Below are 27937 nucleotides of genomic sequence, written 5' to 3' on the forward strand. Positions count from 1 at the left end.
GAGGACAGAAAACAATTTCTGCTGTCACTCTTAGATACAGTCTACTATGTTTTATTTTATTATTATCAGTGTGCATGTGCATGCTCATTGTGTGTGCATGTGTGTGGTATGTCCTAGGTTGTGCACATGTCCTGGCACACATGTGGAGTTCAGAGGACACCTTTCAGATGTCAGTTTTCTGCTTCCAGGGATGGAGCTCAGGTCTTCGGGGTCTTTTACCTATTGAGTCATCCACTAGTCCTGCCACCCCAGGCAAACATCTCACATGCTGAGCTACATCCCTGCCACCATTGTTTATGGTCATGGTAAAACACTACACATCCTTGGATCTCAGCGTCCATGCCTGGAGTGCAGAGAGAAATACAACAGCAGCCTGAGTATAGTAGTGTACTCCTATGGTTACAGCACTCTGGAGATATGTCTCAGGTAGGGTTTTCTGCTGTAAGCAGACACCATGACCAAGCCAACCCTTATAAGGACAACATTTAATTGTGGCTGGCTTACAGGTTCAGAGGTTCAGTCTGACATCATGAAGGTGGGAACATGGCAGCATTCAGGCAGGCAAGGTACAGAGGAGCTGAGCATTCTACATCTTCATCTGAAGGCTGCTACAAGAAGACTGGCTTCCAGGCAGCTAGGATGAGAGTCTCAAAGTCCATGCCCACATTGACGCACTTTCTCCATCAAGGCCACATCTATTCCAACATGGCCACACCTCTGAATATTGCCACTTCCTGAGCCAAGCATATTCAAGCTACCTCAAGATACTGGCGGTTAGGTTGGGAATTCCAAGTCAGCCATTTTCAGCTACAAAGAAGGTAAAATCTAGTATGGCCCACATAAGACTCCCTCAAATGGTTGTGTGCACACAAGAGTCCCCTCTGTTGAACACATGCGCTCGCGCACACACACACACACACACACACACACACACACACACACACACACGCTTCATATCAATTTTTTGAGACAATTGCCTCTTATTGACCTAGAACTTTCCAAATAGGCTAGGCTGGGTGGCCATCAAGCCCCAAGTATCTTATCTATATGTTGCCAGCTATAGCCTTACAACCAAAAGGCACCAAGTCTGACTGTTTTTAATGTGGGCTCTGTGGATCATACTCAGGTCTTTGTATCTGCATAGCAAATCTCTATCACTGAGCAAAACCCCATCACCACAGAGGGATTATAGGCAAGCAGACTACCACTGAGCCATACTTCCCCCAGTTCCTCAGTGAGAGATTCTAGCAGGAGCTTACCACTGAACCACAGCCAGCCACAACCACAGATATGGAGCACTACCTCTGATGCTCCATTGAGGGGGTAGGGAGTGCATCTCAGGAGTGGAGCACGAGTCTAGCACCTGAGAGGCCCTGGGTTCATCCCCAGCCCTGCAGAATAATAGAAGGAAGAAGTGTCACGAGGTGAGAACAGGAATGATTGAAATGGTCCTACTCAGTGGCTCACAAGTGCACAAGCTCAAACTCCAGGGAGCCTGACACCCTCTTCTGGCCTCTTGAGGCGCCTGCACCCACTTGCACATATCAGACAGAGACACATGTCAGCATACACATAATTAAAAGACAAAACCACAGAGGACCATGTGCAAGAGCTGAGTCTCTCCTTCTACCGTATGAATCTCAGGGAATTAATCCCTAGTAATGCGTGCGGGCAGTGAGATCCCTTCCTGTCTGAGTCATGTTGCTTGGTTCCCTATGTTAAAACCTTGTTTCTCCTCCTCCGTACAGCCCTGAAGCCAGTTGACCTACACGCCACTTATCAAGTAGGTCCCCTGATGGCCGTGGAGACAACTCGGGGGACGGTGTTGCACTGGAGGGCACACAGCTGGCCCCTGCGTTCTCGTCTCACCCCAGTGGCCTCCCTGCACTCTGTGGCCAGAGAACTACATGGCCTGGCCGGGGGACCCTACACAGTGGTGGTGCTGGGTATGGGAGCCCACTTCACCACGTTCCCTCCCTCCATCTTTGCCCGAAGACTGGCAGGGATTCGGACAGCAGTGAAGGCCCTGCTGGACCGGGAACCCAGTACTCTGGTCGTCATCAAATTAGCCAACACTGGCTACAAATCGGTGTATGGCAGTGACTGGCTCACACTCCAGATGAACCGCTTCCTCAGCGCTGCCTTTGTTGGTCTCCGTGTGGCCTTTGTGGATGCGTGGGAAATGACCTCCAGCTTGGCTGTGCCAGACAACATCCACCCAAGGAAGCTTATTGTCCGCAATGAAGTGGAATTATTTCTGTCCTTCATCTGTCCCACCTGAGTGCTCCTGAGGGATCTGAGGCTGTGTGGATGGAGAGAGAGCTTGGGTGTGGCCATCTCAAAATGAACTTCTGTGATGGAAAGCTGAAGCTACCCTGGCTCACCCACTATGACACTGTGGGTCCATATTTTATACTTCTCTCTGTGTGCCACATGGACAAATCTAGTTCAATACAAATGATTTGCATCGTTTTCTCTTTTTGAGTGTAAGGGGTTGTGGGTGGTGTGTGTACACATATATGTACAGGTGCCCCACCCCTGTGTGCACACAGAAGCCAGAAGACATCTTGTGTTATCCTGCTCTATTTAGGAAATCATGTTTAGCATGACTTAGTATCTGGTGTTGCTTCAGTCTCGTGGAGTCTGGCACTAGGCAGTATATTTTAGGCACATTTAAGTCCAGTATAATTTGGGTTTCCTAGTGTAACACCATCCCATGTGTACAAGGAAGCAGAATACATCTTAGAGACCTTCCTCTGTATTCCACTTTGTATTCCTGGGATAGAAGAAGAAAGAGCCATTGGGGCTGCAAACATTACAGGGCCCAATATGAGCAAGGATTCATCACAGTTTTGCAGGAGCGTTCTTTTCATTCTATTGACCAAGGGAAAAGAGTTACTGATAAAAATGGGTATACTAAGGCCTATCCTGCCTTAACCTTCCTACCATGCAGGAAAGGAAGGCAGTAGGAATAGCACATCCATAAAAGGGTCCATCCCAAAGAAGATTTGGAATAAGGGAGTAAGGGCTTTGGCTCAACCGGGGTCTCTAACATCTTTTGTTCCTTGGACCTTGACACTGGCCACTGTTAAAACTGTCTATTGAAGGGAAATCCATATCTGGCCTCCTAGATACTGGTGCTGATCGTAGTATCATCAGCATCAAGGATTGGCCCACTGGGTGGCCAAGATAACAGTCAGAGCAAACACTGAGAGGACTAGGATATGCTCAAATGCCGGAAATGAGCTCTCGTATCCTACATTGGAAGGATGGCGAGGGACATTCTGGTGAGTTTCAACCATATTTATTGGCCATTCCAGTGTCTTTATGGGGTAGTAACCGGATGAAAGAAATGGGCTTTATTTTAACTAATGAAGGGTGCTAAAGCTCGCAGGCCCAGGATATGATGATGGGAATGGGCTATGTATCTGGAAAGGGGCTAGGCTGCTCTTTACAGGGCAACGCCTCCTCTGTGATGGTCCGCAAAAAGACTGATTGTGGCAGGCTGGGTTTTTCATAGGGACCACTGAGGGAGCTTTACCCATTACATGGAAAACTGAGGATCCGGTGTGGGTTCCTCAGTGGCCACTTCCCTCAGAAAAGTTGAATGCTGCCCAGGAATTGGTACAAGAACAGCTAAAATTGGGCCATATACGCCCTTCTACTTCCCCCTGGAATACTCCTATATTTGTTATAAAGAAAAAAATCAGGAATGGGAAACTGGAGACTTTTACATGGACTTGAGAGAAATAAATGACAAATGGTTTTGATGGGTACAAGAGCTAAAAGGGCTGCCATTCCCCGAATACTCCTATATTTGTTTGCAGGAAAAATTGACCTATAAGACAAAGTTTTAGATGCTTTGCCCAAAAAGACCTATAATAGTTTTAGATATTAAAGATTGTTTTTTCTCAATTCCTTTGCATCAGAATGATATGTTTAGGTTTGCCTTCACTGTTCCTTCTCAAAATCATGAAGAGCCTGAAAAAAGGTTTCAGTGGATGGTTCTGCCACAGGATATGACTAATAGTCCTACTATGTGTCAACTATATGTTGATACAAACTTAAAAGAGGTTAGACAGAGGCTTCCTAAGGTGAAATGTTATCATTACATGGATGACATCCTTATTGCAGCTCCCAGAGAGGAGTTGCTTGATGAGGCGTATAGCTGTGTGGTTGCACAGTTAAGGGAAAAGAACTTAGTTGTGGCCCCAGAAAAGGTTCAAAAGGACCTGATAGTAAATTATTTAGGGACAAAAATAACTTCAAACTCGGTGTCCCCTCAAAAGATCCACATTCACACTGATAAATTATGTACATTAAATGATTTTCAAAAATTATTGGGAGACATTCAGTGGATCTGCCCTTATTTGTCTTTAACCAATAAAGAACTACAGCCAGTATATGACCTCTTACCAGGTGATACCGATTTGAATTCTCCAAGATGCCTTAATGATGCTGCCAGAGTGGCTTTGAGTTTGGTGGAGCAGGGCATTCAAGTTGCTGCTTTAAAGCGCTGAGATGACTCACAGCCTATTGCATTGTGTATCCTGCCAACAGAATCACAGCCAACGGGGGTCTTATGGCAAGGGAATCCCTTGCACTGGATACATCCAAAGATATCCCCAGCCAAAACAATTGTTCATTATCCCACCTCAGTGGCTCAGTTAGCCTTGCTTAGCATTCAGCAATGTATACAGTACTTTGGCATCCCGCCAAAGGATTTGATAATTCCCTATAATATAAAGCAGCTGGAAGTGTTGTCAGCCTCAATAGATGATTGGGCTATTGTGAGGTGCAGTTTTCAAGGTAACATTGATAATCATTTTCGCAAGGATCCAATATTGCAATTGATTACAGCTCATCCTGTGATTTTTCCTTATATTACTTCTAAACATTCCTTAACGGATGCTCTGCTCATCTTTACAGATGGTTCCAAGACGGGTTGTGGAGCATATGTAGTTGCAGAAGCAGCACCACTTACTATACAATTTCCCCCTGCATCAACCCAAATTATTGAGTTACAAATTGTGATTAAGGTGTTTGAATTATTTCCAGGCCCTTTTAATTTGATCTCTGATACCCAATATGTTGTTAATATGTTACAATGTTTGGAGGTGGTGAGCAAAGTTAATTTAAAATCTACCATTGGAAAATTGGTTCTAGCATTACAAGACTTAATTTTGTATAGGTCTTCACCTTTTTTTGCACAACATATCCGTGCTCATACCAGGTTGCCTGGACCCCTAGCTGAGGGGAATGATATTGTAGATAAAGCCTCAAAGGCATGCATGGCGTTTTTCATTGCTTCACCTGTTGCATTGACTCAAGATTTTCATTCACATTTTCATGTTAATTCAAAGACCTTGCCATCCCGCTTTAATATTTCTCGAGCATGGGCAAGAGATATTGTAAAAATGTGCCAAACATGTGCCCCATTATTGCCTCAGACTGGAGTGGGGGTCAATCCACATGGGTTGTGCCCTCTACACCTATGGCAAATGGATGTTACCCATTTTCCTGAATTTGGAAAATTAAAGTATCTTCATGTACCCATAGATACAGCTTCCGGAATCATTTTTGCCTCTCTACATACAGGAGAGAAGGCACGTCATGTGATCGCACATTGCTTTGAAGCTTGGGGTGCCTGGAGCCAGCCTAAAGAATTAAAGACTGATAATGGACTGGCTTGTACTTCTGCCTCTTTTGTGTCTTTTTGTAAAATGATGGGTGTTCGATTGTCCCATGGAGTACCCTATAACCCTCAGGGTCAGGGTATTATTGAACGAGCCCATCGCACCCTAAAAGAATATTTAATTAAACAAAAGGGGGAGAATTACCTCTGCCAGCTCCACCCTTAGGGAAAGATTAGCCATTGCTCTCTTTACCTTGAATTTTTTAAATGAAGATAAGCAGGGTCAGGTTGCAGCTGAGCGTCACGTCAACCCTGATGCTTCTTCAAAAGGCATGGTCATATGGAAAGACATCCTAACTGGTACTTGGCAGGGCCCTGATCCAGTGTTGATTTGGGCACAGGTGTCTGTTTGTGTGTTTCCCCAGAATCATTGGCAGCCGCTGTGGGTCCCGGAGAGGCTGACTAGACTGGTCCAAGATGAATGGAAGAAGGATACTATGGATGTTCCTAGGGTTGCTGATGCTTCCTGCGGTGATGGATGAAGACCTACGCTGGGGACTTTTATCTGTATTTCCCAAACCCCTGCCATTGATGCATTCGGCACAAGTGTTTCCCCGGTTTTTCTCTTCTAATGCTTCGTTGCAGGGACCCTTTTTGCCATGGGATGGAGAAATAGCTCCTGTCAATGACTTATTGCAGCTTCAGCTGAAGGGATGGCTATGCTTTCAGATGATTCAAAATATTTCTCAGAATAGTGATTGCATTCAAATGTATAATCAATCACCTGCATGGTTTGACATGCCTATCAATAGTTCTACCAAAGCTAATGCCACATGGATTCGAGGGGTGTGGCCTGCCAGTTTTTCCAAAGGCAATGATAGCATACCTTCCCAACCTAGATGGGCTCCCTTTTGCAAGGGAACCCGTGAGTCACTTCCGCCATGGAGTGGGTGTCAAGCTAGAAGGGCAGCATGGGCTGTAAAGAAGTATTTTACCTTTTCTCCTTATATTAGCACAGCCCATAATGGCTCATTTTCAGGATATAATTGGACCTATCAGAATCCTGCTCAGGCAGTAGCTAGTAATCCTTTCAGTGTGTGGTTGTTGTGTAGAGTGAATGGTAGATGCACAGATATCTCTCCTCTGAGCATGTTAGTGGGAGGGGGTTGGGGTAATGTAAACTTTCATTGGAATGGATCTATAGGGTTTGAAACCTCTGTTTCTCAACTTGCTTATGGGCTTAATGTTTCCTTTAAGGCTACGCCTGTCTGTATGTGGCCTCCTTTTGTGTTTATTGTCTATAATGGGAGTTAGGATGATAATGTTGTTAATTGTAGTAGTGGTAAATGTTTCTATAGTATGTGTTGGAATGCATCTGCATATTCTTTAGCTGTTGTGTCGTTTTGTACCCTGGCCTGTTCATGCTTCTTCTGGTATGACTTTGTTTAGGCACAAAAGGGATTTTGGCATCACTGCAGCCATTGTTTCTGCTATAGCAATCTCTGCCGCCTCAGCCACAGCTGTGGCTGTATCCCTTACCTCAGTAGTACAGACTGCTGCTGCTGTGAATAGTTTATCCGCAGGTGTTGCAGAAGCTTTGGATTTATCGCACAACTCATCTCAGTATATTACAGGAAATTGGTCTCAACATTTTGATGGACTAGTTCGGGAGCTTAGATGATCCATCGTCCATATCAACTCCACCCGTGTGGATGTGTCTTAAGCTGGAGGTCTGGCCGATTGGATCACCACAGCTGTCCCTCGGCTATAAGAATGGGCAGGACTTGCTGGACTCGCCCTGTGCCTGATTCTTATGAGCGTACTGGACTTTTGGTGCATTTGCCGTATGCGGTTTCATCAATACAGAACTCAAGCCCTAATGATTCAGGCTTTTGCAGCAGTGGAGACAGGACAGTCTCCTCAAGTGTGGCTTGGCATGCTAGAGAAGTAGTCAATGATGGGTAAGACTCCCTGGGCGTGTCACCAACCTAAGACAGGGATCAAACCTAAGCTGTTTGTCTCCCGATGATGGGTAAGGGGCATTGCTGCAGGGGGCAACCTAAGACAGGCATTCTCTGTGCCAAAAACATAAAGAAGGGGGAGATGTGGGGAGCGGGTGTGGCGGCAATCCCAAGATGGTGCCTGGGACTGCCGCCAAGTCTTATGACTATCACCTGACTTCCTCATACGCCCAAAAGTAAGCCACACCCATCGTGAGAGCTGGGCAGGCACACCATGACACAAGATCAGGCCATTTGGCGTGGACCTATGAACTGCGACTATGTAGACTGGACTGATGGGGCGTGGTTATGGGTTATTTATTAGGGAGTGTGCTTGGGGGTAAGGGATTTCTGCTTGCATGCAGAAAGAAAGGTTCCTGAATAAACTGCGTTGAGAAGAACGTCGTGGTGTCACTCCTTTCTGCAGGACGGAGATGGAGACGACAACGCTTGAGTTGATCAATTACACTGGCAAAAGGAAAGTAGTGGTTGAGTTTGAAAGTTCACATTAGAAATTGATGCAAATCTCAGAATATTGCCAGGGTACAAGAGGGAGCCCCCAGGGATCTTTTGTTCTTGAGAATCAGAGAGCAGTAGGTCAAACCCTGAGGTCCTCCTGTGTCCTCAGGTCCCTGCAACTAGAATCTTACCCTGCCTATCTTGCCTTTTGCAGCTCCTGGACTGCATCAGCTCTGACTCTCCATCTCCCCTCCACATTCTGCTCTATTCACAGATCAATGACAGTCACACGGGGGCCCACAACATCAAGGCTAAAGAGAAGACACAGCAGATTATCCCTGTGGCAAACACCACTCCCCACCCTGCCTATAATCCTGATAAATGTTCCAATGACATCATGCTATTAAAGGTGAGACTTGCCATTCTCCCACCCCATACCTCCACACAGCCTTCAGCCCTCACTCCTCATCTCAGCCCTGGTGACTGTGCTCTGCTTGGTGCAGGACTTCTCCCTGCCCTCCTTCTCTCATCTTACTTCTTCCCTCCTTCCATCCTGAGTTTCAATGTGACCCAGAGCGCCAGCCTCTTGGTTGAGCTGCTTTCTTCTGTCTCTTTTCTATCAGCTGGTGGGAAGTGGCAAGAGGACTAGCAATGTGAGGCCTCTCAGCCAGCCCAGGCACAATGCCCACGTGAAGCCAGGGGATGTGTGCTACATGGCTGGTTGGGGAAAGATAACCCCACAGGGGGAATTCCCAAACACACTGCGGGAGGTTGAGCTGACAGTACAGATGGATCAGGTCTGAGAGTCCCAGTTCCAAAGTTCTTACATCAAAGTGAGTGAGATATGTGTGGGAGACTCAAAGATCAAGGGAGCTTCCTTTGAGGTAAGTTGGATTGCCTTCAACTCTGGGCTCTATTGGAGGGGAAAGGAATCTGGGGGCCTATAGAATCAAACATAAAGAGACTCACTGGCTATTATCTTTCTCTCTGGTAACAGCAGGAACCAGTAATGAACTAGGGTCCCAGAGCTAGCTTGCAGGCTTTGTTGAAGGTAGATTGTATAAAAGGATGTGTTTACAAAACAAAACTTGATTGAAGGCTCAGGCTTCAGAAAGCTGGACTCCTGAGTGTGTCATAACCATGGCCAGATGTCTCCTCTGAGCAGACACATACTTTGTCTATGGGCTTCCTCTACATGCTGTGAGTCTATGTCCTTAACAGCCTGGAGACAAGAGTCCCAAACACGTTCATAGAGAGTGGGATCAGAGACCTGGGAAAAAGGCAGGGGCTGGCCTCAGGAGAGAGTTGTTGCCCTAACCACATCCAGTCACAGCTGAGAAGGCCAGGGGCCTGGGCCTCCCCTTTGACCTCCCACAAGCAGAAATTAAAAGCTATGCTTCTCTGGGAGGAGCCATAACATGAGAGAGGGCGAAAAAGTGCTTACCGTGTGCCCCCTCAATTTATAGGAAGATTCTGGAGGGCCTCTTGTGTGTAAAAGAGCAGCTGGAGGCATCGTCTCCTATGGGAAAACTGATGGATCAGCTCCACAGGTCTTCACGAGAGTTTTAAGCTTTTTATCCTATATAAAGAAAACTATGAAAAACAGCTAATTACAAGATGCAACATGGATCATTTCCTGACTAACCATCTTCCCTATAGCTGAGTCCAGGATTGCTGTAGGACAGATAGAAACAACTGAATAAAGCACATTTTTTTCTGACTGGAAAGTCTGGTTCCAGGTCCATTCACATGCATCAACTCTGTTAGGGTGGCCAACAGCACATTTTTACGTTCTACTTGCCCCGTCTCCATACATACATCTATTCAAAGCTCGAGCAAGTCCAATGCTCATATCATTTTTTTATTTTCCTAATCTCTCCAGTACCTGCCCTTCTGACAGGTCTAAAGTGAGCACCATCAAGAAAAAAGTTGGGTGTCTCCTGTCTTGGGGCTCAGAGTCACCTACTACCTACTCTGTGTCATATGGAAAACATGAGAGGGAAAGCTCAGTTGTCTGTGAGACACTGAAGAGATAGCTGAAGTCACTGGTAGATGGGCCTTCCTGGATAGGGTGTCTCTCTCCCATAGCTTCACCATTATTGGACAGCTATTGCATTGACCCTGTTTCTCATCTAGGAATAGTTTTCTATCCTCCTGTGGAAACAAAGCCTGGCTTTCTTTACCCTCCCAGCTCCACCCCATCTCTTTCATTCCCAGTCAGCTAAGTCTAGAAACTTCTGTGCTTTAAAGTTCACAGGGTTCTGAGCAGGTCCTATCTCTTTGCCCTACTAAGAACACTCAATGCTGCATGTGATTTAGTCCATTATGGCCTCAGCCCTGTGTTGACAGACCAGCTTGCCCCCTCTTAGAGAGGGTTCTCCCAAAAGCCCAGACCAGAAGTGAGATCACAGGGGGACCATGGAGGCCAGGACTTCAGTGTCTCTCCCTAAAACCTGTACCCCAACTCCCACCAATGCCCAGACCTAAGGAAGCCCCTCCCAATCAGCTCCGTACCCTCCTGTGTGCTCAGTATCCATAGCAACACGGTGGTTCAGCACCATGGGTCCCTCTGAGCTTCTTCATCTCAGTCACTGCTGCCTCTAGGCTAAAATCATCTGAACCACATCCATCTTTTATGTCCCAAAGGTTAAAAGAACTAAAAAATTCTACTTCTTCACGAGTCATCACAGAAAGGTATGAGGTTTGGAAATAACTTCAGTCACTTAGCTTCTAGTGGGAAGCTAGAGAGAAAAGCAGTGTTTTTACATAGGGGAGGGGGCAGGTGCTGGAGAACCACACAGCTGGGTCAGCCTTTGTGTGTTTATTCTAAAGAGAACATACATGACAAATGTGCAGGTTTAAGTCGTAAGAGATGCACATGGGCAAAAGCATAATTCACAAGCAGAAATGAGTGTGAATCAAGGAGGGGGTTAAAAAATGAAACTTGGGATGGAGAAGTAACTCTACTATTTAGGAACTCTCAATGACTGCTGTGTCCATAGTGTGCAAGATGTCCTGGGCTTCTCTTCATGTTAGTCAGGTCTTGGCTTGAGGTTGTAGGAAGAATGTGTGCCTTTGTATTAAAAAATAGTCTCCCTCTGTTGGCTTCACATGTCTAAGGTGCCGAAGCTTCCAGACTTGGGGCTCATACCTGTAATCCAGCACTTGGAATTCAGAAGCAAGCAGAACCCCATTAGTCCACTAAAAGGTTCTTGATTTAACTTAAGCAAAATGAAAACTCCAAGCAGCCTTGGGCTGAGGGTCTTGTAGCACCAGAAACGTCAGAGATGACATGACTTGTAGCTACAGCTTAATGTCTCTCCGCATTCCTACTAGTCACAGTGATACATTCTCTTGTGAGATGCAGTAGAATTTCCCTTTGGATCCCATAACCTCCAAAGGCATGCCCGTATGTAGGAAGAGAAGTTAGTGCCACACAGTTTGCAAGGAAACTGGAAACCAATCTTTGCCCCGTAGACTCGTTATTGACCTAGCTCCTTTGTTGATGACAAAAGCAAAGATGGATACAGAATAAACAACAATGCATGTTTGAAAGTCATACAAATATATATTCAATGTAGGTGCTATATTACTTTGATGCAGTGGTTCTTTGGCTTAAAATAACTTTGAAAATCACAATCGTGTACCTTTAAGAAGGAGATAAAATATTTCTACAAAAGGGTTGTAGTTGAGCCAGCGTCAAACATGCTAGGATAGAACCTGAACTGAACCTAGGATTCCCTGGCTATCAAGACACAGTTACCTACAAGTGTCATCTACTCTATAGTCAGTAACTTCCTGGCATCCCACACACAGGATGAGCCCATGCTCAGACCACTGTTTCCTCCCACAGTTGCATGTTTAAAGCTATGCAAAGCCAGCTGGCTTTGATGCCCATGAGCACACACTTGAGTTGACTCAGACACAGGTAAATGCCTTAAACACAGCCTGCTTCAGATCTCTCCATCCTTAACATTGGCAAAAGAGGACACTGTCCTCCCTTAACATCTCTGTGTTGATCCAGCTGAACCTAGGAAAGAAAATGCTTCAACTGATCAAGACCCAACTTCTCTGCTCTTCTAGGCCATTGCAGTCCCATGACAGCAAGAGAGGACTGTAAGATACCCCTGAAGGACATAGTCCAGAAGCAAAACTCCTCAAGGTTTTCCTGGTTTGTGCTTGGAAATAATATACTGCTATTCTTCCTTTGTTCTGCCCCTGTTCATAATCTGCAAGCAGCATTTTTCTACGGACTTAGATAATACACAGCTTCTGGTCTCTATTTTTGTCCCAACCTACCTTTATTTGGTGAATATTTCAGTGAGCCCCATGGGCTCATGTATTTGAATACTTGGTTTGCAGTTGTGGGTGCTATTTGGAGAGGTTTAGTAAATAGGCTTTGCAGAATATTGCTGGGGGGTTGAGGTTTTGAAACTCCAAACCATTCTCAAGCCTCCCCTCCCCTCACTTTCTTGCTTGCATGCTCTGTGTTTGTGTGTGTGTGTGTGTGTGTGTGTGTGTGTGTGTGTTTACAGTAAGTGGTTTAAGCCCCTCAGCTCCCTGCTCTATGTCTGCCACTTTTTGCCATGCCCCTAACCAAGATTGATTCATATGCCTTTGGAGCTGTGAGTGCTAGACAATCTCCTAGAAGTTGCCTTCATAGTGTTCTTTAACCAGTGATACAAAGGTAAGAAATCACATGCTTTCACCCAACATGGTCAGGAAAGACTAACAGGAATCGGTTTATTTGCCATATTGCTCAGGGCTGCCTGGCCTGAAAGCATTATGGGATTGCCCAGGAGGAGAATAGCAACAGCAGAATGACAACTGTCTGCAGGATGAGGCTGTTGGTCTACTCGAAGTAGATTATCCTTTAAGCCAAAACTGTCTCCCCATTAGCTGCTATCCATGGTTTCCATATCAAAGGTGTGTGCAGACAAATCATCCCTCTAAAGATGATTACGTTCAATTGTTTTGGCTTCTGAGTTAGGTGTGGTGATATTTACCTGTCATTCTAACTCTTTGTGGGCTGAGATAGGAGGATAGACCTTCAACATTACCCTTAGCAAAGAACATCATTTGATAACACCTCAGGCTGAAGTCTGAGCCTGCCACTTGGTGTCGTTTGGTTTGGTTTGTGGAGTGCAGCTGGGTCTTAGTTTATGCTATGAACCTCAGCATCAGGAATTACAAATTAGCACTTAGTTTGCCCTAGTCCGGAATCCCCTTGGGGTTGGGGAAAACCATGCAACTAATAAAACAATTCTCCCTGCCTCCTAGACTTAAAGGGACAGTGTGTGTTTTCCACTTGAGAATCTGAAATTAATTTCTTTTTAAAAAGTGAAATTTGCCAGACATTGAGGTACCAATAGGATGTAAAAAATTTTTAATCCTGTCCCATGGTTTCTATTCTGACTTTCACCATTCAGGACCCAGGTAAAACACACACACAGTCTTTATATTTATAATAAGCCTTATACAGCACAAGAGCCGGGCAGATACCTACCCTCTATGCTATTATAATCTATTTTTCTACTGATAACCCCAAGTTATTACCCTATTTCATCCGGGCTGCTCTTAACTCTAATTGGCCAGCCCTCGGGGCCAGCTTTACTAACTCTTAACCCATGGCAGATTCTCCTTCCTCTTCTTGCACCTTCTTCTGCTCCTGGTTCTCTTCTGACCCTAAACTGGGGAAACCTAAGCACCACCTATGTCTCTTCTGGCTTTGGGTATTGGGTATTGGCATCTTGATTTACCACTCAGAAATAACTCAGGGGGCAGGGTCACAGGTCTATATCCAGCTTCAGGTCTTGGGTACCCACATGTAGCATTGCAATAGACAGCAAGACCAAACCTCAACAGATGGATCTCAAGCTTTGCCAGCTATTGCTTGGCTTTACCTCCATCTCTCTTCCATCCCCCATCCCTGAATTTCCTGTAGACAATTTTATTTTGAGTTGAAAGTTTTGTGGGTGGGTTTGTGCTCCTATAGCTTCACTGGGGTTCCTGCTTGTCTACCTAAGGTGTCCTCTTCAGGTTCCATATCCCCAGTGCTGTGTGTCACAGCTAAGCCACTGACTCTTGGGTGCCTCCCTTATCCCACATATCTATTACATCCTGAAGATGCCCTCCCTTCGCCACCACCCCTGCTGGTTGCAGATTTGAATTTATTCTCATGGCCAGATAGCCATCTCTCCTGTCCCTTCCCACAACTGATCCTGACCATTGCAATTTCCCTCCCCATCTACTTGCTCACTCAGTGCCCTCCCTCCATCTGCCTCTTATGGCAAATTTATTTTCCTTTTTAAGTGACATTCAAGCTTCCTCACTGTGCCTTCCCTCTTGTTTTGCTTCCTTGGGTCTTTGGAGTGTAGCATGGGTAGCCTGTATTTTATGGCTAATATTTACTTATAAGTGAGTACACACCATGCATGACTTTTTGGGACTGGCTTGCCACACTTGATATGCAATTCTCAAATTCCATCCATTTGCCTACAAAATTCACAATGTCCTCATTTTTAATATCTGAATAGTATTTCATTGTGTAGATGTACTACATTTTTTGTTCATTCTTCAGATCACCATTGGCTGAAGCTGGACTTCAACAAGGGAAACACCAGAAAGCCTACACACTCATCAAAAGTGAACAAGTCTACTGAATGATCTCTGTGTCAGGAAGAAATAAAGTAATTAAAGTCTTTCTAGAATTCAATGAAAATTAAGACAAACATCCTCAAATTTATGGGACACAATAAAAGCAGTTCTAAAAGGAAAACTCATCGCACTAAGTGCCTTCATAAAGAAATTAGATTGTTCTCATACAAGTGATTTATATGGAAAGCTCTGTAAATAAATGAAGCAAACACACCAAACAGGAGTAGAAAGGAGGAAATAATCAAAATCAGGGCAGAAATCAATCAGTTGGAAACAAAGAAAACAATACAAAGAATCAAGGAAACCAAAAGCTGGTTCTTTGAGAAAATCAATAAGATACAAAACTCCTTAGCCAAGCAAACCAAAAGACAGACGGTATCCAAATAAGCAAAATCAGAAACAAAAAGGGAGACAGAAAACAGAAACTGAGAAAATTGAAAGAATTATTAGATCTTATTTCAAAAGCCCGTACTCCACAAAATTAGAAAATGTTAACAAAATGATGATTTACTAGACAGATGTCATGTATCAAAGTTAAATCAAGCAAGGAAATTATTTAAACAGCCCTATAACACCTAAAGAAATAGAAATAGTAATCAAATGTCTCCCAACCAAGAAAAGCCCAGGGCCAGATGGTTTTAGTGCAGAATTGTAGCAGACGTTCAAAGAAGAGCTACTTCCAATACTCTTCAAACTATTCCCCAAAATAGAAACAGAAGGAACACTGTGAGACTCATGCCATGAAGCCATAGTCACCCAGATACCTAGACCACACAAAGACTCAACCAAAAGTGAACCTCAGACCAATATGTTTTATAAATATTGATGTGAAAATACTCATTAAATTTTAATATTATACATCCTAAATCTATTCATTTACCTGCAAATTTTAACTTCATTTTATCTTCAGAGTTGAGTAATATTCACACACACATGCACACACTCACACCTGTGATTGCGTGTATCCAATTTTCATTATCCATTAATATGTTGATGGAAAACTAGGTGGATTCCAATTATTTGGTGTAGTGAGTAATTCATTAATGAATATAGGGGTACAAATACCTCTGAGATAGTGTACTTAGATCTCTGGGTATATTTCTAGGAATAAAATAGCTGGGTCCTATGGTATTTCAATTTTTGATTTTTGACCAATCTCCAAATTGATTTTCTTTCTTTCCTTCCTTCTTTCCTCTTGAAATTTTCTATTTCATTCATTTGCCCATATCTGGATTGGCAGTTTTATTTCTTTGGTGTTTAATTTCTGAAATTCTTTGTAAGTTTTGGATGACAGTCTGTGATGGCTAATCTTGGTTGTCATCTTGACTGTATTTGGAAGTAACCAAGCCCAAACAGCTTGGCAAACCAGTCTTAATTAGGTTATTTGACATGGACAATGGACCCTAAATTTGGGTCAGCCCTTCTAGGGACAGCTCACATAAAAGGACATGGAGAAAGGAAGGTTTGCTTTGCCTGCTTGTCCCTTCTTTTCTGGCTCCATCTATCCTGTTGCTAAGGTTTCGTTCCTTGGTTGGAGAACCCACTTCTTCAGGACCCCATCACAGATGAGAGCAGCAAATCTCTAGGAATTCTCAGGAGCTCCAGCATCAGACTGGGACAGCTGAGACATCTTGGACAGAACAACTGGCTCCTTGGCTTCCTGTCAGGAGTCAGCCATGATGGTTTCTTTTGCTACACAGCATCTTTAATTCAATTAGTCCCGCCTGTTGATACTTATGTTAATTCTTTTGCTTTTGGTGTTTTGTTTTAAAAATACTTGCCTTTCTCAATAGCTTGAAAGGTTTTCCCTTTTTTCCTTCTAACAGTTTGTATTTCCTGTCTTTTAAATATTAATATAGATATTTATTTTTAATCCTTATACTGAGAATTTGTCACATTCAACAATTTCTTTAGTGGAAAAAAATTAAAACAGTATGAACCAACATATAATTAACACCACATATAATAACTCTCCAAGTTAGAAGAGCCCTACTTTTTAGATTCAAATTTGTATTTTATTGTTTTTTTAATGAACGGATACAACAATTATTCACTGTATTCAAGATCTCAAGCTAAATATAGATGGTTAATAGTCAACATTTTTCATCTTGTGACTTAATTAAAGCAAATGGATTACAAAACACTGAAAAGCAGAAATGAAAATAAAATGCAAAATGTAGGTGATTTATGGAAATCATTATCACTTTAACTACTGCCTAGTTAAAAATATTAAATTAAAATAAAAAGCAAAACAAATCAAACTTAAAGAAAGGATCATCTATGAAAACACTGAGTTATTTTATAGACACCCCTTCCAGAGTGGAATTGTTCCCACAGTATTCATCACTGTCTGTCTGCAACTGGTCATCATTCTCATAAGGCAAAATTTTCATCCACCAAAATAAAAAGACTATGACTAGGCTGAAGAACCAAATCAGAACTAAGAGCTCTTACTTCGTTTATGAAGGACACAATTTGACTTCCGGACATCTCTAAGAAAACTCCTAACCACCTGTCACTCATGCTCCAGGGGTTTTATTACTCTCTTCTGGCTTCTGTGTGCACCTGCATTCATTCATGGGCATGCATCTGCACATAGACACACAGGTATACATATACATGCATAGTTCATTAATTTTTTCTATTTTCTGTTCTTCTATTGAATATTTTCTTTATTTATATTTCAAATGCTATCCCCTTTCCTAGTTTCCCCTCCAAGATACCCTCCATCCCATCTGCCCACCCCTTCCTCCATGAGAGTGCTCCCCAATTTATACACCCACTCCCTCCTGCCTCCCTACACTGGAATTCCCCTACACTGGGACATCAGGCCCTCATAGGACCAAAGGCCTCTCCTCCAAGTGATGCCCTACAAGACCATCCTCTACTACATATGCGGCTGGAGCCATGGGTCACTCCACGTGTTCTCTTTGGTTGGTGGTTTACTCCCCTGGAGCTCTGGGGGGGGGTCTGTTGGTTGATATTGTTGTTCTTCCTGTGGGGTTGCAAACACCTTCAGCTACCTCAGTTTTTTAATTCCTCCATTGGGGACCCCATTCTCAGTCCAGTGGTTGACTGTGGGCATCGTCTCTGTATTTGTCAAGTTCTGTCAGAGCCTCTCAGGAGACAGCTATATCAGGATCCTGTCAGCATGCACTTCTTAACTTCCCTAATAGTGACAGGGTTTGGTGACTGTATGTGAGGATGAATGCCCATGTGTGGCAGTCTCTGGATGGCCTTTCCTTCAGTCTCTGCTCCACACTTTGTCTCCATATTTCCTCCTGTATTTTGTTTCCCCTTCTAAGAAGTACTGAAGCATCCACACTTTTGTTTTTCTTCTTCTTGAGTTTCATGTGGTCTGTAAATTGTATCTGGGCAAGAGCTTTTTTTTTTTTTTTCCTTCCTTATTAACTTGAGTATTTCTTATTTACATTTTGATTGTTATTCCCTTTCCTGGTTTCCAGGCCAACATCCCCCTAACCCCTCTGGCTCCCCTTCTATATGGGTGTTCCCCATCCCATACTCCCCCTATTACCACCATCCCCTCAACAATCACGTTCACTGGGGGTTCAGTCTTGTCAGGACCAACGGCTTCCCCTTCCACTGGTGCCCTTACTAGGCTATTCATTGCTACCTGTGAGGTTGAGGTTGGATTAGTCCATGTATAGTCTTTGGGTAGTGGCTTAGGCCCTGGAAGCTCTGGTTGCTTGGCATTGTTGTTCATATGCGATCTCGAGCCCCTTCAAGCTCTTCCAGTCCTTTCTCTGATTCCTTCAATGGGGGTCCCGTTCTCAGTTCAGTGGTTTGCTGCTGGTATTTGCCTATGTATTTGCTGTATTCTCTCTGTTTTTCTCAGGAGAGATGTACATCTGGTTCCTGTCAGCCTGCACTTCTTTGCTTCATCCATCTTGTCTATTTGGGTGGCCGTATATATATGGGCCACATGTGGGGCAGGCTCTGAATGGGTGTACTTTCCGCCTCTGTTTTAATCTTTGGTACCTATTCCCTGCCAGGGTATTCTTGTTCATCTTTTAAAGAAGGAGTGAAGCATCCGCATTTTGGTCATCCATCTTGAGTTTCATGTGTTCTATGCATCTAGGGTAATTCAAGCATTTGGCCTAATATCCACTTATCAATGAGTGCATACCATGTGTGTTTTTCTGTGAATGGGTTACATCATTCAGAATGATATTTTCCAGTTCTATCCATTTGCCTATGAATTTAATAAAGTCATTGTTTTATGGCTGAGTAATATTCCATTGTGTAGATGTACCACATTTTCTGTATCCATTCCTCTGTTGAAGGGCATTTGGGTTCTTTCCAGCTTCTGGCTATTATAAATAAGGCTGCTATGAACATAGTGGAGCATGTGTCTTTGTTATATGTTTGGGCATCTTTTGGGTATATGCCCAAGAGAGGTATAGCTGGGTCCTGAGGTAGTTCAATGTCCAATTTTCTGAGGAACCTCCAGAATGATTTACAGAGTGGTTGTACCAGTCTGCAATCCCACCAATGATAGCGTAGTGTTCCTCTTTCTCCACATCCGTGCCAGCATGTGCTGTCACCTGAGTTTTTGATCTTAGCCATTGTCAGTGGTGTGAGGTGAAATCTCAGGGTTGTTTTGATTTGCATTTCCCTTATTACTAAAGATGTTGAACATTTCTTTAGGTGTTTCTCAGCCATTCGGCATTCCTCAGCTGTGAATTCTTTGTTTAGCTGTGAACCCCATTTTTTAATAGGGTTATTTGTCTCCCTGCGGTCTAACTTTTTGAGTTCTTTGTATATTTTGGATATAAGGCCTCTATCTGTTGTAGGATTGGTAAAGATCTTTTCCCAATCTGTTGGTTGCTGTTTTGTCCTAACCACAGTGTCCTTTGCCTTACAGAAGCTTTGCAGTTTTATGAGATCCCGTTTGTCAATTCTTGATCTTAGAGCATAAGCCATTGGTGTTTTGTTCAGGAAATCATGTGTTTGAGATTCTTCCCCATTTTTACTTCTATTAGTTTGAGTGTATCTGGTTAAATGTGGAGGTCCTTGATCCACTTGGACTTAAGCTTTGTACAGGGTGATAAGCACGGATTGATCTGCATTCTTCTACATGTTGACCTCCAATTGAACCAGCACCATTTGCTGAAAATGCTATCTTTTTTCCATTGGATGGTTTTGGCTCCTTTGTCAAAAATCAAGTGCCCATAGGTGTGTGGGTTCATTTCTGAGTCTTCAATTCTATTGCACTGGTCTATCTGTCTGTCTCTGTACCAATACCATGCGGTTTTTGTCACTATTGCTGTGTAATAGTGCTTGAGTTCAGGGATAGTGATTCCACCTGAAGTCCTTTTATTGTTGAGGATAGTTTTAGCTATCCTGGGTTTTTTGTTATTCCAGATGAACTTGCAAATTGTTCTGTTTAACTCTTTGAAGAATTGGATTGGTATTTTGATGGGGATTGCATTGAATCTGTAGATTGCTTTTGGTGAAGTGGCCATTTTTACTATATTAATCCTGTCAATCCATGAGCATGGGAGATCTTTCCATCTTCTGAGGTCTTCTTCAATTTCTTTCTTCAGAAGCTTGAAGTTCTTGTTGTACAGATTTTTTACTTGCTTGGTTATAGTCAGATCGAGGTGTTTTATATTATTTGGGACTATTATGAGGGGTGTTATTTCCATAATTTCTTTCGTGGCTTGTTTCTTTTTTGTGTGTAGAGGAAGGCTACTGATTTATTTGAGTTAATTTTATACCCACCCACTTTGCTGAAGTTGTTTATCAGCTTTAGTAGTTCTCTGGTGGTACTTTTGGGATCACTTAAATATACTATCAGATCATCTGCAAATAGTGATATTTTGACTTCTACTTTTCCTATCTGTATCCCTTTGATCTCCTTTTGTTGTCTGATTGCACTGGGTAGAACTTCAAGAACTATATTGAATAAGTAGGGAGAGAATGGGCAGCCTTGTCTAGTCCCTGATTTTAGTGGGATTGCTTCAAGTTTCTCTCCATTTAGTTTAATCTTAGCAACTGGTTTGATGTATATGGCTATTACTATGTTTTGGTATGGGCCTTGAATTCCTATTCTTTCTAGGACTTTTATCATGAAGGGGTGTTGAATTTTGTCAAATGCTTTCTCAGCATCTAATGAAATAATCATGTGGTTTTGTTCTTTTGGTTTGTTTATATAATGGATCATGTTGATGGTTTTCCATATATTAAACCATCCCTGCATGCCTGGGATGAAGCCTACTTGATCATGGTGGATGATTGTTTTGATGTGCTCTTGGATTCGGTTTGCCAGAATTTTATTGAGTATTTTTGTATCAATATTCATAAGGGAAATTGGTCTGAAGTCTCTTTCTTTGTTGGGTCTTTGTGTGGTTTAGGTATAAGAGTAATTGTGGGGGCTGGAGAGATGGCTCAGGGGTTAAGAGCACTGACTGTTCTTCCAGAGGTCCTGAGTTCAGTTCCCAGCAACCACATGGAGGCTCACAACCAACTGTAAAGAGATCTGATGCCCTCTTCTGGTGTGTCTGAAGACAGCTAGAGTGTACTCACATACATTAAATAAATAAATATTAAAAAAAGAGTAATTGTGGCTTCATAAAAGGAATTTGGTAGTGCTCCATCTGTTTCAATCTTGTGGAATAGTTTGGATAGTATTGGTATGAGGTCTTCTATGAAGGTCTGATAGAATTCTGCACTAAACCCGACTGGACCTGGGCTCTTTTTGGTTGGAAGACCTTTAATGACTGCTTCTATTTCGTTAGAAGTTATGGGGTTGTTGTTTAAATAGTTTATCTGTTCCTAACTTCGGTACCTGGTATCTGTCCTGGAAATTGTCCATTTCCTGCAGATTATCATGTTTTGTTGCATATAGACTTTTGTAGTAGGATATGATTATTTTTTGAAATTCCTCTGATTCTGTAGTTATGTCTCCCTTTCATTCCTTTGATTTTGTTAATTTGTACACACTCTCTGTGTCCTCTCGTTAGTATGACTAAGGGTTTATCTATCTTTTTGATTTTCTCAAAGAAAAATTGTTTGCTTCTGTTGATTCTTTCCATGGTCCTTTTGTTTCGACTTGGTTGCTTTCAGCTCTGAGTTTGATTATTTCCTGCCTTCTACTCCTCCTGGGTGTATTTGATTCTTTTTGTTCTAGAGCTTTTAGGTGTGCTGTCAAACTGCTGACATATGCTCTCTCCTGTTTCTTTCTGCAGGCACTCAGAGCTATGAGTTTTCCTCTTAGCACAGCTTTCATTGTGTCCCATAAGTTTGGGTATGTTGTACCTTCATTTTCTACTTGTTTATTTATATTTTCCTGGAATTCTTTCAGGGATTTTTTTGATTCCTCTCTATAGGCTTCTACTTGTTTATTTATGTTTTCCTGCGTTTCTCTAAGGGAGTTCTTCCTGTGTTTCTTGAAGTCCTCCAGAATCATGATCAAATACGATTTTAAATCTAGATCTTGCTTTTCTGGTGTGTTTAGATATTCAGTGTTTCCTTTGGTGGGAAAATTGGGCTCCAATGATGCCATGTAGTCTTGGTTTCTGTTGCTTAGGTTCCTGTGCTTGCCTCTCGCCATCAAATTATCTCTGGTGTTACTTTGTTCTGCTATTTCTGACGGTGGCTAGACCGTCCTATAGGCCTGTGTGTCAGGAGTGCTGAAGACCTGTTTTCCTGTTTTCTTTCAGCCAGTTATGGGAACAGAGTGTTCTGCTTTCGGGTGTGTAGTTTTTCCTGTCTACTGGTCTTCAGCTGTTCCTGTGGGCCTGTGTCCTGAGTTCACCAGGCAGGTCGCTTGGAGCAGAAAAGTTGGTCTTACCTGTGGTCCTGTGGTTCAAGATTTGCTCGTGTGGGGGTGTTGCTTTTGCTTCCCAGGCTCTCCATGCTCTTCCATCGGATTTGGGGGGCAGCAACCAGGAGGGCCAAGATGTGGGCAGGGGTGGGCAGTATTGGCGATCTCTCCGCTCTACAGTCTCAGGAGTGCCCACCTGTCCGGGCAGTGAGCTCTCTCTCCCTAGGAGTTTGGGAGCAGTGAGCTGTGGGCAGGGGAGGGGAACAATGCACAGGGGTCCCAGATGGCATTAGGTGTTTTCCTCTGGAGTCAGAAATGTGGGCAGAGTGTAGTCTCTTCTGGCTTCCCAGGCGTGTCTGCCTCTCTGAAGGTTTAGCTCTCCCTCCCACGGGATTTGGGTGCATAGAACTGTTTATCTGGTCCCTTCAGGTCTGGGCGGTGTCTGGATCGCAGGGGACCTGCAGCTCCAGTGCCCCTATCTCATGGGTAAGAGCTTTTGGGCTAGTACCCACGTATCAGTGAGTTCATATTATGTTTGTTCTTTTCTGATTGGGTTACCTCACTCAGGATGATATTTTCTAGATCCATACATTTGCCTAAGAATTTCAGGAGGTCATTGTTTTTAATAGCTGAGTAGTACTCCATTGTGTAAATATATCACATTTTCTGTATCCACTGTTCTGTTGAGGGACATCTGGATTCTTTCCAGAATCTGGGTATTATAAATAAGGCTCCTATGAACATAGTAGAGCAGGTGTTCTCATTATATGTTGGAGCATCTTTTGGATATATGCCCAGGAGTGGTAGAGCTATGTCCAATTTTTCTGAGGAACCTCCAAACTGATTTCCAGAATGGTTGTACCAGCTTGCAATCCCACCAACAATGGAGTAGTGTTCCTGTTTCTTCACATCCTTGACAGCATCTGCTATCACCTGAGATTTTGTTCTTAGCCATTCTGACTAGTGTGAGGTAGAATCTCAGGGTTGTTTTCATTTGCATTTCCCTGATGACTATGGATGTTGAATATTTCTTTAGGTGTTTCCCAGCCATTCGGCATTCCTCAGCTGTGAATTTCTTGTTTCAGGGTGGCTCCACTGTGGGTCAAATGGCAGCATTGGACTAGAAATGGCAACTGCTCTCCCATGCCTGTCACCTCATGACTCTAGTTCTGCTTCTCTCCATCGAGCACACTGCACCATCTTCCCCCCCCCCCAATTTCATAAAACTACTTTTTAAAAGCATCTTTCCTTAAGACCCGCCTTTTTAAAAGTTGTTCTGGAGCTCTCAGAGATTGAGCCACAAACCAAAGAGCATACAGGGCTGAAACAAGCCCTCCTCCCACATATGTAGCAGAGGTGAAGCTCAGTCTCTGTGTGGTTCCCCCAACATCTGGAGTAAGGGCTACTCCTAAAGCTGTTGCGTGTCTGTGGAATCCATTCCCCTAGCTGGGCTGTATTATCTAGCCTCAGTGGGAGAGTATGTGCCTAAAACTGCAGAGACTTGATGTGCCAGGGTTGAGGGATACCCAAGGGGCACCCCACCATCTCAGAGAAAAGGGGTAGGGGAGAGAGACTCTGAAAGGTGGGAACTGGGAGAGGGGAAGAGATCAGATGTAAAAATATGTTCTGGAGACATTGTACTCCCTGCAGGCTAATCCTCCGCTACTCCGCCCGCCATCTTTCTCCTTTTCTACTGCTACATGAGTTTTAAGACTAAAATGCTTTCTTTATACACACATCTTAGTTGCACAGTTTTAAAATAAGTTCCATTATAATTTCATGCAAAGCATTATATATCATATTAACTTCATTTATATTTGTTACTTGAAACTATGTTTCCACTTTTCTAAGATTATAGAGATTTTCTAGTTACCCTTATTAATTTTACAACGCATATGTTGTGACCAGGAGATATTTAAAACTCTTTACCTTTGGAATGCCTCAAGATTCATTCTATGGCTCAGTATGTAATTTATTTTGTTGGGTGTTTTTAAGTGTGTCGTGGGGCAGTATTTGCATGGTGGGTGCCAAGTCCCAGCTGTTGGGTTCAGTGTGTCAAATGTTAGTTAAATCCCAAGGTATGATTGTTTTGGTTCATTTCTTAGAGCTCCTTCAACTTCTGTTTGATATGTTTTATGGTCGTATAATTCTAGGCATGGCATTCAAAAACTATTTCTTCCTGATGAACAGGAGTGACCTGTGTCTGTGTGAAGTGACCCCTTACAAACATGATCCTTACAGAAGTGTTTTCTTAAAGTCAGCTTTCCCTGCTACTGATACTCACCTATGAGCACTTTCTCTTTCCTGTTTTCTGTCTTCATCTTTAGGTGTTAGACATGATCACAGCATAGACTTGTGCTTTTGTAGCTGAAATGACTCCCTCTGACTTTCAGCTAGGAATTTACAAGAACATGTATTGAATGTAGTAATTCTCTTGTTTCTCTGCCCTGTCTTGATCACTTCTATGGAGAGGGTTGTTGTTCTTGTTCTAAAGTCCCCTGGATTTTACACATTTTTAGGTTCATAGCAAAATTGGGAAGAGGGTACAAAGATGTCCTCCATGGCCCCTGGCCACACAAGTTACATGTACAGCCGCCTCTACTCTCAGTGCTCTTCCCCAGCAGTGTGGTTTTCATTTTTAACAGTGAATCCATATATTGGCATACCACCACAATCGTGTAGCATCACACAGAACAGCCTCACTGCTCCCCAAAATCTAGGCTCACATTTTCATGGCTTCCCACCCTCCCACCACTGGGCATCCACTCTGCCAACCATATGATCCTTTACTGTCCCTGTGTAGTTTTGGTTTTCAGTATTTCTACTAAGAATCTTAGTACACAGTCTTTTCAGACACTGTTTTCATCTGATTCTAAACATTTACAATCCCCCCATCTCTTTCATGGCACAATAACTTCTTTTCTTTCCTTCCTTCTCTTTTTATTCTTTAGTTTCTTGTCTCTTTTCCTTGCTTTCATTGGGTAGATTTTGTTTTTCACTTTTCCTTTCTCTTCTCCTCCCCTTATTTGGAGGTCACATGCTTTAAGTGGTTACATAAAAGTACGGGACCACCTACACCACTCCTGGGCATATACCCAAAAGATGCTCCAACAGATAACAAGGACACATGCTCCACTATTTTCATAGCAGCCTTATTTATAATAGCCAGAAACTGAAAACAAACCAGATGTCCTTTAACAGAGGAATGGATACAGAAAATGTGGTACATCTACACAATGGAGTACTACTCAGCTCTCAAAAACAATGACTTCATGAAATTCTAAGGCAAATGGGTGGAACTAGAAAATACCATCCTGAACGAGATAACCCAATCACAGAAAAACACACATGGTGTGCAGTCACGGATAAGTTGATGTTAACCCAAAAGCTCAGATTACCCAAGATACAATTCCAGACCATATGAAGCTCAGGAAAAAGGAAGACCAAAGTGTGGATGTTTCAGTCCTTCTGAGAAGGAAAAACAAAAATATTCACAGGAGGAAGTACAGAGACAAAGTGTGGAATAGAGACTGAAGGAAAGGCCATCCAGAGACTGACCCACCTGGGCATACATCCCATATACAGCCACCAAACCCAGACAATATTGCGGATGCCAAGAAGTGGATACTACCAGGAGCCTGATATAGTTGTTTCCTGAGAGGCTCTACCAGAGCCTGACAAATACAGAGGCATATGCTCACAGCCAACCATTGGACTGAGAATGGGGTCCCCAATGAAGAGGTTAGAGAAAGAACTGAAGGGGCTTAAGGGGCATGCAACCCCATAGAAAGAACAACAATATTAACCAGCCATATCCCCCTGAACTCCCAGGGCTAAACCACCAACCAAAGAGTACACTAGGAGCTACCCATGGCTCTAGCCACATATGTAGCAGAGGATGACTTGGTTGGGCATCAATGGGAGGAGATGCCCTTGGTCCTGGGAAGGCATAATGCCCAATGTAGGGGATGCCAGGGTGGGGAAGCGAGAGGGAATGGGTAGGTGGGAGGAAGCACCCTCATAGAAGCAGGACTAACGGGGAGGGGATGTGGGTTTCTGGAGAGGAAAACGTGGAAAGGGGATATCATTTGAAATGTAAATAAAGAAAATATACAATAAAAGAAAAGAAAAAAGTTAAAATTTAATCAACGAACTCGGGACTTTTAACCTAACACATTTTTCTCTGGACATTTATTCATTTAGGTCTATCCTTTTCTTAATGCCATTAGAAATTGTTTATAAATTACACATGCATAAACAATGCTCATTTTCCCTGGTGGCTTTTAATTGCTTGAGTAGTTTTAGCTTTCTGGATTGTATTCCAGTGATGTCTTTGGATAGCTCTTCAAGTTAATGATTATCCTTTCTGTTGTCTTTGTTTTAATTACATAATTTTTTAAAAGATTTATTTACTTTATGTATACAAGTGCACTGTAGCTGTCTTCAGACCAGAAGAGGGCATAGGATCCCTTTACAGATGGTTGTGAGCCACCATGTGGTTGCTGGGAATCGAACTCAGGACCTCTGGAAGAGCAGTCAAGTGCTCTTAACCACTGAGCCATCTCTCCAGCCCACATAATATTTTTTTATTTTAAAAGTTCTCTCACTCTCTTTCCATGTGTGTGTTTGTGGGGGGTACGCACATGCATGGTGCATGTGTGGAGGTCAAAGGACAATCTTGGGTGTTCATCCTCATCTTTAAGCAGGATCTCTTTGTTTTATACTGCTGTATAATCCTAGCCTGGGAGCTTATGGGATGATCCTGTCTTGACCCCTTATCTCACTGGGATTACAGGCGAACAACACCTACCTTTACATGGGTTACCGGGATTCACACTCAGTCCTCACATTTGTACAGCAAGTGATCTAACCCGCAGAGACATCGACCTATTCTCCTGTTTGTTTTCAAAATTATGGAACTGAATAGATGGTTTAGTGGTTAAGAACATTGGCTGCTCTCCCAGAGGACCCAGGTTCAATTCCCAGCACCCACATGGTGGCTCACAGCTGTCTGTAACTCCAGTTTCAGGGGATCCAACACCCTCACATATGTATGCAAGGAAAACACCAATGCACATACAATAAAAAAATTATAAAAGGAAATCATATTTATCTGTTATAATTTTTATAGAAAGTTATGACATTTCATAAATTCCTATTCCCTCCATTATCTTCAGTTTTGTGATGATATGGCTCAGGCACTTCCAAAATCTCAGGCACTTGCTGATCCATCTGCCCTAACGTTCTTTTTGCTGCCTCTCATTCCTGCTGGTGTATTTTCTAATTTGTTACTCTTAAAAGGGGAGTTGTGTAAAGATAAAGGGGAGGTGGTCTCGTGGGAGAGGGGTCAGGAGTAACAGGATCTCAAAGTCTAGAAATCCCATTTGGTGGTCAGGG

General features: G+C 43.1%; 2 pseudogenes; both read left to right on the plus strand.

Annotated features, from left to right (window-relative positions):
• The window catches only part of LOC116913210, a 33565-nt pseudogene extending 31284 nt beyond the window's left edge, over positions 1-2281 (plus strand).
• Positions 2282-3269: 988 nt separating this feature from the next.
• LOC116913211 lies at positions 3270-9704 on the plus strand (annotated as a pseudogene).
• Positions 9705-27937: the final 18233 nt, after the last annotated feature.

This window comes from Rattus rattus, chromosome 12, assembly GCF_011064425.1.
Source record: "Rattus rattus isolate New Zealand chromosome 12, Rrattus_CSIRO_v1, whole genome shotgun sequence".
In the NCBI taxonomy this organism is placed as follows: Eukaryota; Metazoa; Chordata; class Mammalia; order Rodentia; family Muridae; genus Rattus; species Rattus rattus.